This window comes from Ochlerotatus camptorhynchus, unplaced genomic scaffold (genome assembly GCF_037179485.1).
Source record: "Ochlerotatus camptorhynchus isolate MF236.1 unplaced genomic scaffold, CSIRO-AGI_Acam_v1.1 ptg000185l, whole genome shotgun sequence".
In the NCBI taxonomy this organism is placed as follows: Eukaryota; Metazoa; Arthropoda; class Insecta; order Diptera; family Culicidae; genus Ochlerotatus; species Ochlerotatus camptorhynchus.
Window position 1 is genome coordinate 157,776 of NW_027040675.1, and position 10,314 is coordinate 168,089.

The window sequence follows — 10,314 nt, forward strand, 5'->3', positions numbered from 1 at the left end:
TTTGCGTGGGCGTACTTTGGTTCACGTGTAAAGGGCCTTAGAAAGTTTGTTTACAAATGCTTTTGTGCCGTTATCAAATGTTATACCTGAATTCATTTATATATACCGTGTGCGTGATAATGTTTGCACCATCGTACAAATAAGGTTCCCGTTTCACCTGTACATACAATGCCTTGGTTTTCTTTGCATGCACGTAACCTATAGCTCATATCGTAGTAGGCTGTGTATAAAAGAAAATGATTTACTTAGTTTGACAGTTGCACCATGATGAAGTGGCAGCGTATTGGTGATTTGTCCCACGCGCAAATGTCGCAAAAAGAAATTTCAATCGCCGTGGGAGTGTCCCGGTGGACCGTCAAAAGGGTTTTAGACCGAGAAAAGAAAGGACAACTATCCGCGAAGGTGGCCACAGGTCGTCCGAGGTCAGCTCGGGTTCCGAGGGCTATCGCTGCTATCAAAAGGAAGATTTGGGTAAATCCAGTGCGTTCAATAAGATCGAAGATCGTAAAAGGAGATTGCGGGCCGAAGTCGAGGGCACGGAAAAAACTCACATGATTACCAACCGCATCCGGGAGCTACGAGTCGAACGATGCAAGAAAATCTTGAACTTCTTTAAGCGAAAAATTCCGGTAAACCTGTTCACCGACGAGAGCATAATTACCGTCGATCCCGTATCAAATTCCAGAACCGACCGGTATATTAGTTCTCTTCCGGTAAAAGACGTGGCCGACGAGCACAAGAACGTGTATCTGACCAAGCATCCTGCTAGCGTTATGGTGTTTGGATTGGTGGCTTCCGATGGCAAAAAAATGGACCCTGTGTTCATTCCAGAAGGCGACAAGGTCAACACGGAGGTCTACATCGAGATTTTAAGTAAGTATGTTCTTCCGTAGATCAAAGAACAGTAGGTCCGAAACCAAATGTTGCCGGGATGTTCTGAGGCATAACATCTCTGATCACACCTTCCTTCGGATGGGAAGTAAAGCCGTTGGTCCCCGGTTCATGAGTTGATGGGTCGATAGGTAGGGTCCAGGTGTGGGAGCTGCCTTCCTGGCACGTCGGTAGCATTGGTGCTCAGCACGGAAAACAAGATCAACGGAAAAAACAAACCAAAGGAAAAAAAAAAAAAAGCCAAATGTTGTATTTCAACAAGATGGGGCTCCGTGCCACACCTCGAACCGCACTCAGAAGTGGTTGCAGGAACACCTTCCGTTCTGGGCGAAGGATATGTGGCCGCCATCCAGCCCCGAACTTAATCCGCTGGATTACTCAATATGGCGCGTCATGAAGGCCAAGGCCTGTTCTAAACGCCACCCGAGTACAGCAAGCCTCAGACAAACATTGACCCGAACCTGGAGAGAAATTGATCCAGACTACATTATTAGAACCTGCCGTGTATTCCGGAAATTTTTGAGATTTTATTTTTATTTTGATATTGCTCAATGGTGCAAACATAGTCCTCTCCAGGCGGGTTCGTATTGGTGAGATTTGCGTGTGTTAGTGAGATGAAATTTTTTGTTAGCTGTGAGAATTTTTTTGTTTGCTGTAAGAACTGTCATTCTAAAGTAAAAATAAACAACAAAACGAAAACAAACCCTACGCTTGCACGATAACAGTCAAATACCCTTTTATGAGTAAAATTTAACCCGTTTTTAATAAAAGTGGCTTTACTCATTAATGAGTACATTATTTTAACAACAATGAGTTTCTGCTAACAGTAGCAAATATTTACTACTTAATTGACATAATAAATTATTGATTGATTAGTAGTGCCACTTTTATTGACAATGGGTTCACTTTAAATCATAAATGGATGTTTTATTCTTACCGTGCACATGACAGTATACGCTAGTGTGTGTAAAATTATATTATTAGTGTAGTGTTCGTGAGATCCTGCTTGGAGAACTCAATTATCACGCACGGTAAATGCCCCTAATTTGGGCCTATACAAAAAAAATTCAGCAATCAACTAAATTTTCAATATTTACCAAAAATATCCATTAGTACTATCCCAATTACGCGTTCATCTAGATAAAATTGATAAATAGTAGATTTTTAGCGATGGACCCAATCTTAGATCCATAGGCTAACATTAGAGCCAATTTCCCTACATGATGTCCGGGAAAAGCCGAAAACTTCAACTACAATTAACAAGTCAGAATTTTTTAATTTTTTTCGAACGTTAATCATAACCTCTACCTGTGGGAAAATTTTCTTATAATTCTGAAACCCTTCGGCCCAAACTTGTCCGATATTTAAAAAATCCCCTTATGCCATCCCCGCTGTTAAGGTCTATGATTGCTTTCATGTCATTGGCCACATCTTGCTGGACCTTATTAATGAATCATTACAAGCTGGACATGCGCCACAAATTTGGAAGGCATCCTGAGTGGTTCCTATTCAAAAAGTTGCTGGAACGATTAAAGCCGAAAAGTTTCGTCCCATCAACATGTTGCACACATTAGAGAAAATTTTAGAACTTGTTAAAGGCCAGCTGTTGGAGTATTTAAATAGTAATAGTTGGTTGATACCAGTCCGGATATCGGGAAGGTCATTCTTGTGAAACCGTATTGAATTTGGTATTAGCGAAGTGGAAAAATAACTTGGAGTGTAAAGATACGATTGTTGCTGTTTTTTTTGCATCTTAAACGCGCTTTTTAAACAAATTCTAGGCCCTTATTGTTAAGATCAATCAAGCGCTTTGGAATTACGTGTACTGCATAAAAATGGTTTGAAAGTTATTTATCTGACAGAACTCAACGGACTGTTTTTGCAGTCCCGTGGGGAATAACCTTGGAGTGCCCCAGGAAAGTGTATTAGGGCCCCTGTTATTTATTACACCCAGAAAAAACTATCGTTGAAACAAAAATATTTGAGGTAAATTTAAACGTAAACTCAGTTTGTTCTGGCCACAAAAATAAATTAGGTTGATTTCAAACGTATTCCATGTTTGAAGTCATGGGAAATCAATGTTTAAAATAAAAATAATATTACGTTTATTTTAAAAATATTCGTGTTGAAAATAAACGTATTTGTTTTTGTTTGGTTTGACAGCTAGCCGAACAAAAATAAATACGTTTATTTTAAACATGCTTCTCATGTTTAAAATAAACATACATATTTTTAAATTATTTTAGTAGTTTAGTGCAGGGTAAAGCAAAATGAAACTTATTGCAATGAAATGAAAAACGAAAAGATCTTCGGGCAGGGCATCTACATTCCTGCTCTTTTTCGGGTGCGATTAAGGGTGACCTGATGGTATTGGGGTCCTGGTCCGGGATGCTGGTACCCGTCGGGGTGGGTGTCCGGGGGTTTCAGTTCATTGGAACCGGTGAAAAATTATGATATTAGCGTCGTTTTTTCGTTTCTGCCACTAATCCTCATACCGGTTTCTTTCTACGTTCGGTGTCGGAGGAGTATTCGGAATGGATTTAGAATCCATTTCGGATTTTTGTTGTTCTTTCGAAGTCACATGTGGAGGTGGATGATATAGAGATCGGCATCAGAAACGACAGAGTGAAGTTGATACTGTGCGGTTCCACCGGTTTTGTCGAGCTGGTTTCCGGATCCATCTTCGCTTTTGCCACTTTCAGGTCGTTTTCTGTTGAGTTGAGCAAAGCTGGGGCAACTTTTTCCGAATGTAACAAGAAGGAAATAAAGAGGCATGACACGCTAAAAACCGTTTACCCAAATCCTATATTGTTGTAATAAACATGCCTGTGAATTTAATTCAAACATAAATATTTTAGTTTTAAACATGCTTTCAAGTTACTTTGAATAATTCATATGTTTAGGGTATAAACATTTATATTTTTGTTTTAAATGAACAAAATTCGTATCCGTGTATGTAAGAAAAGATGGAGAGGAGTTGGTGAGAAATACAGAAATTAGCTTTATTAAATTTAAAGTTTTACAAACGCGAAGATGCGTGTGCATCGGTCGATAGTAACCACTGAACTAAGTTTTTCTTCGTTTCCCACCGGGGGGTACACCAATCGTCCCACACGGCCTTTCCTGGTATTACTTCCGACCCGGAAGTGACCAAGGCTTAAGGGTATCTCCAGATGTTGACGTCTTATTCGGTCCTTCAGATTCGGCATCTAACTTTCGCACCTCGTAGCGATCATTCGGCCAAACTCCCACGATCTCGTAAGGTCCAAAATACTTCTGCTTGACTTTCTGACCGACGCCAAACTGCGTCTTCGGAATAGCTACAACATCACCGAGTTGATACTGCTGCGACTGCTTTATTCGTAGGTTGTAGTACTTCTTATTCTCTTGTTGGATTTGCTGAATGCTTTGATGAGCAGCTTCCCGTTTTTTGCTTCGTGATTGCTGGAAATCGTCTTGAAGTTCGTGCTGCAAAATCTCATACAAAACTTCATCCTGTTTCGTCCTCATCTTGACACCGATGAAAAGTTCGCATGGTGTTGTTCGAATTGCTCGCTGCCAACTGTTGTTCAGGCACTGCTGGACATTGACGACATGGTTGAACCATCCTTCAGGCTTGTCGATCGACAACTTCGTAAGCATCGGAATAATGATGCGGTGGACACGTTCCACCTGTCCATTGCCACGGGGAACACCGGTAACAATCGTATGTAAATCGATACCTTCATCCGAGCAAAACTTAGTGAACAGTCCTGACGTAAACGCTGAACCACGGTCACTGATAATTCTTCGAGGATTACCAAACGTGTCGAATATAATCCGAAGCTTCTTCAACGTTTCTTCGGCTCCAGTGGATTTAGTTGGAAACAACCAAACAAATTTCGAAACCCGTCAATCACCGTCAAAATGTAATTATACGATTTTCGGGTTGATGGCATTGGTCCGAGATGATCTACATGTAGGGTGTCCAAAGGCACGTCACCTTTCGGAATCGGCTTGAGTTCTCCTTCTGATTTTCCACGCTTCTTCTCGCTGACAATGCAAGGTACACAAGTAGCAATACAGCGCTTGATTTTTTCATCCAGTCCAGTAATGAAATAGTCCTTATCAATCCGTTCGCTCGTCTTCTTCACTCCGAAATGGCCTTTTTCGTGAGCAGCTCGTAAAATCGTCGCTTCCATGGATTCCGGAACATACACTCGTCGGTTTTCTCCTTCGCCTGCATATAGAACTCCGTTGCTTGTACTGTACCCTTCGTATTTGCCGTTGCTATGCAAAACTTCCATGATTGCTTTGGCTTTTTCGTCGTTTCGTTGACCTTCACAGATTTGGGCGCTAACAGAAGCAGACATTATCAAAATATTCGCTCTCGACAACGCATCAACATGTTGCATTTTTTCTCCGGGGCGGTGCTCGACATCAAAATCAAACTCAGCTAGGTCGACAACCCATCGAGCAATACGAGCGTTCATCTTCTTTTTAGTCATCGAATCTTTAAATGCTCTGCAGTCTGTAACGACTTTGAATTTACGCCCCTAGAGGTAACATCTAAACTTCTTGATCGATTCAACCACTGCCAACGTTTCTAGCTCGTAAGAGTGATAATTCTTTTCAGCGTCACTTGTTAAACGACTGTAATAATAACAAGGGTGAAATTTACCATCGTCATCCGCGCGTTGCATCAGGATGCCAGCTAAAGCGTGCTTACTGGCGTCAGTATGGACTTCGATCTCAGCATCAGGTCGAAATATCTGCAACACCGGAAAGCTTGCGAGAATCTCCTTTATGCGATTGAAAGCGGCAATCGCTTCGATGTCAAAGTGAAATTTGCAGTCTTTCTTTAACAAACCTGATAGAGGGCGTGCAACATCGGCAAACGATTGTACGAATTTCCGGAAGTAACTAGCCAAACCGTAAAATCTCTGCAGTTGCTTCACCGTAGTCGGCATCGGGAACTGCTTGACCTTTTCAATCTTTGCAGGTGCCGGTTCAACTCTGCCGTCATATATTGTGTAACCGAGGTACTCTACCCGTCGTTGAAGGAAGACACATTTCTTCCAATTAAATTTTAATCCTGCCTTTTCGGCCACATACAGCACTTTTTGTAACACTTCTAGTCCTTCTTCTTCAGTCTTCGATGGAATGATTATATCGTCCACAAATGCTACAATCGTACCATCGTTGATCAGTTCTTTCAGCGCATTGTTTATGAATCGTCCGAAAGCATTTCCACTTGTATACAGTTCGAACGGGGCACGCAAGAACTCAAATTGCCCATCATTTGTCACAAACGATGTATATCTACGACTTTCTTCATCAATAGGTACGTGGAAATACGAATTTTCCAAATCCAACGTAGTATACACCCGCGCACTAGACAGCTGGTCGATTTGTTCTTCTACATTCGGCATAGGAAAATTGTCACGAATCATCTTCTTATTGATGGCACGATAATCAATACACACACGACGTGATCCGTCTTTCTTCGGTACTACTACTACGGCACTCGCATATTCACTCTGGGATGACTGAATAATATCGTTTGCCAACCATTCGTCAGTTTGCTTCTTCACAATTTCCTTCTCGAGAGGAGCCAACCGTCGCGGATTCACGCACACAGCTTCATTGTCGCACAACTTTATTTTCAAATTGTTCGCCGCCGTAACTGACGATACCGGTTGATAATTTCCAATAAGATTCATGACCTCGTCGCGGTATTGGTACGGTACGTCAATTTCACTAACACCAATGTATTCTTCGATCCTGCGGATCCACTTTGCTTCGCATTCAGGCTCTTTTGTCGGCAACTTTTCGATTCGTACACCTTCCGGTGTGATTGAGTAATTGACACAACGTAGGAAATCCATTCCAATCAGCATTTTAACATCGATTGCTTCCTTCGGCACAACGTAAACAAGAATCTCGTATTTCTCGTTCTCGATCGAAACATTAAGCACTGATTCGTCGCAAACAACTTTTATGTCACCTCCGTAGCCGCGCACTTTCATGTCTGACTTTTTCAGTTGTCCTTCGCCTTTCGCCAATCCAATCCAAAAATCTTTTCGGATTAGAGAAATTTCGCTTCCTGTGTCAACGGTTGCACTGATCTCATAGTCATAAATGTTAACCAACACACTCGGGTTCACGCTATCAACACTTTTCAATGTGTTCACTTTCAATACACTTTTCTTGACGCCTTCGTGTTTCACTTTTTCACTCGACTTCGTACAGTTCTTTGACAAATGACCGAACAAATTACAGTTGAAACACTTCGGTCCGTCGTTCTTCTGCGGGCACTCATCGGCAAAGTGTGACGCATCACCACAGTTAAAGCAGTTCTTCTTTGATCCCGGTTGCTTTTTCATCTCTTTCTCGCGTAGCTCCTTTTTCCTTGGCTGGCCTTCGTGTAGCTTCGGCTTTACGACAATCTTCTTTTGCACTTTTTCAAAGTTAAGTAACTTCTTCTTCAGCTGTCGAATTGTTTGCGCTTCATAAAGCAACGATCGGTGGAATTCATCATCGGTGATCCCGTCAACAATATACTCGCAAACGCTCGGCTCATCGAGGTCGATGGAGTGGGCGATACGTTGCATCTCGTAGATGTAATCACGTATGGCTTCGTTAGATTTTCTCTTTCGCGCTGCTAGCTGGCGATGGATGTCACTCGCACGAATGAAAGGGGCAAACTCTTTAAGGTTCTACAAAAGGTAAGTAATTTTGTGTTCTTCTTCTTCTTTAAATATCATAAAATCATCATCATTAGTTTACACATACATTCATATATTATGAATACGAAAATTTAAAACAGGTATTTCGTGGGTAAAACACGAAAATTTCCTGGGTAAAACACATTCACTGTATTTACTTACTTGTGTTCTTCGAAGTATAGCACAATTAAACGCAATCGAATACACGAAACTCAAAACAACTGCTTCACAAAACTCTTGGTGAACAAAATTCATCACAAAGAAAACCATTTCTACTTTACTGCTTTGCTAGCAATCGTGAAAGTATCATTGAAACAGCGGTGCCAGATGTATTGCCTCTAGCAATGAATTTAAGTTTATTAAAACAATTAATTGCGAAGTCTGCCTTATTAACATAGATGAGTGGATGTATTTAATGGTGGATAAATATCAAAAACTGATTAAATAAAACATAAATGACCATTTTAAACATTTTACCGGTCTAATTAAAAAAGTCACAGAAGATTGAATTCAACACTAACAGGGTTGATGGCAGCAGTGCACGTAGCCTGTTATACACTTTCCCGCTCAGGGGTGTAAACAAACTTGCATACAGCGCAGTCTGGCAGTGCTTATGTTTTGTCTGCTACATTCTTATCCACTAGATAGTGTGACATAACATTTGCTGTTGTATTGAAATGAAGGAAGAAAAGAGATGGTTAAGTTTTCCTCACCATACCAGTTGATAGTTATGAAAAATGGGCAGTTTTGGCGTGGGGATATGCACTTCCAATGAATTTTACCAATACATTTAGAAAATGATGATCGAAGAATATTTCAAAAAGAAGAAGTAAACAAAATAATGACCCTTTGTAGAACCTTAATCAATGCGTTCTTCAGTTTGGCAAACGAAGTGATATCTCGTTGCGCAAACATAAATTTTCGTGCTGTGCCCGTCAACTTCTTCCTGCACATGAACAACTTTTGTTCGTCGCTCCAACCAGCTGTTCGGGATATCGCTTCAAACTGCAACATCCATAGCTTAACGTCCTGCCCGTCTTCAGCACCGAATGTTTCAATGCTATCCTCAACGTCTCTGAACGAATACGGTTGGTGCCGCTCAGGCATGAAACGATCTTTAGGTGTGGATGTTCGTCTATTTCCCCTCGTCAACGCAGTGACAAACATATTGCTATCGTTGTCGTCTTGAGCTTGACTATCGCCGTCCTCTTTATCATCGTTGTCATCGTGATCATCATCGTCGTTTACAACGTTGCCATCATTCTCGCCGTCATCGTGTACTGCGGCCTCGTCCGCATAATCATCATTGTCTCGCTTGTCATCCCGTACCTCGTTATTGGTACGCGAACGACCGTCGTGCGTTTTGTCGAAGTATACGATTCTTTGCGCTATCTCTTTCTTGCTTCCATCCGAAGACAAGCCACGCTTTTCACACTCACGCGTCAATCCGGCTTTCGTGAAAATTTCGCACAACTCATCCACTTGTTCCGCCATTTTGAATGAGGAATGGCGTTCTTCTCATATCAACTTTTAATCACTTTTTAGCGATATTAACGCGTCAACCGAACAATTTCTCGATAACTCCATCCCGGACGAGCCCCCATGTAAGAAAAGAGGGAGAGGAGTTGGTGAGAAATACAGAAATTAGCTTTATTAAATTTAAAGTTTTACAAACGCGAAGATGCGTGTGCATCGGTCGATAGTAACCACTGAACTAAGTTTTTCTTCGTTTCCCACCGGAGGGTACACCAATCGTCCCACATGTATGTATATTAATGACTTGCGACGTGTTTTACGATTTTGCGACATTAATCTTTTTGCAGATGATACTGTGTTATTCATTGCAGCTAAGGATTTAGATGATGCCGTTTTACACTTGAATGCGAGGGGGCGACACATCTAAATCTCAATTTTAGATGCTCAAAAAATCTCACACTAGCGAATCAATCTTCGAAAAATCTTCTTGCATTTCTCGCATCTACTTACATGGCGCATCATCTTTTTGCAGGAAATCTTCAGAATCGTCTTCAACCTTCTTTCTATCTACTCAGCGTGCAAGCAACTAGCCACAACACAACACAATCTTTCCTGCAGCGTATATAGAGTCGTCCCCCTCGCTTGAATGAAGATTTGCGTTCTCTAAGTAGATGGTTGAAGTATAATCAACTGCTATTTACTTGAATACAAGTAAAACTAAATTTATGGTAATTTCGCGAAATAGAGTAAATGAGAACGTCTCTGTTGTAATTGATGATGAGACTATTGATCGCGTTCGGGAGATTAAATATCTTGGCGTGATTATTGATGACACACTTAAGTTCAACTCTCAAGAAAATTGCCAAGAAGTATGGAATTCTATGTCGACTGAAAAACGATTTAACTATTGCCAGTAAAATACAGCTATACAAATCAATCATCTCTCCTCATCTAGACTTTTGCCCTTCCATTTTATTTCTGTCCAATGAAACACAAATATAGAAAATAAAGCGGTTGTGGAGCAAAATAATGCGTTTAATTTTGAGAATAGATTCACTTCCTCAACTTTGAAGCTAGACGCCTTACAATCGTTGTCGGTGAAGTAAAAAATTGTATATTTGACTATGGTGTTCATTTTTAAAGTAGTTAGCTGCCTCGATATTTGTGTGATCGAATTGAAAGAGGAAGTGACTTTCATAGATATAAAACTAGAAACGCGGTTGAAATAAGAATACCACAT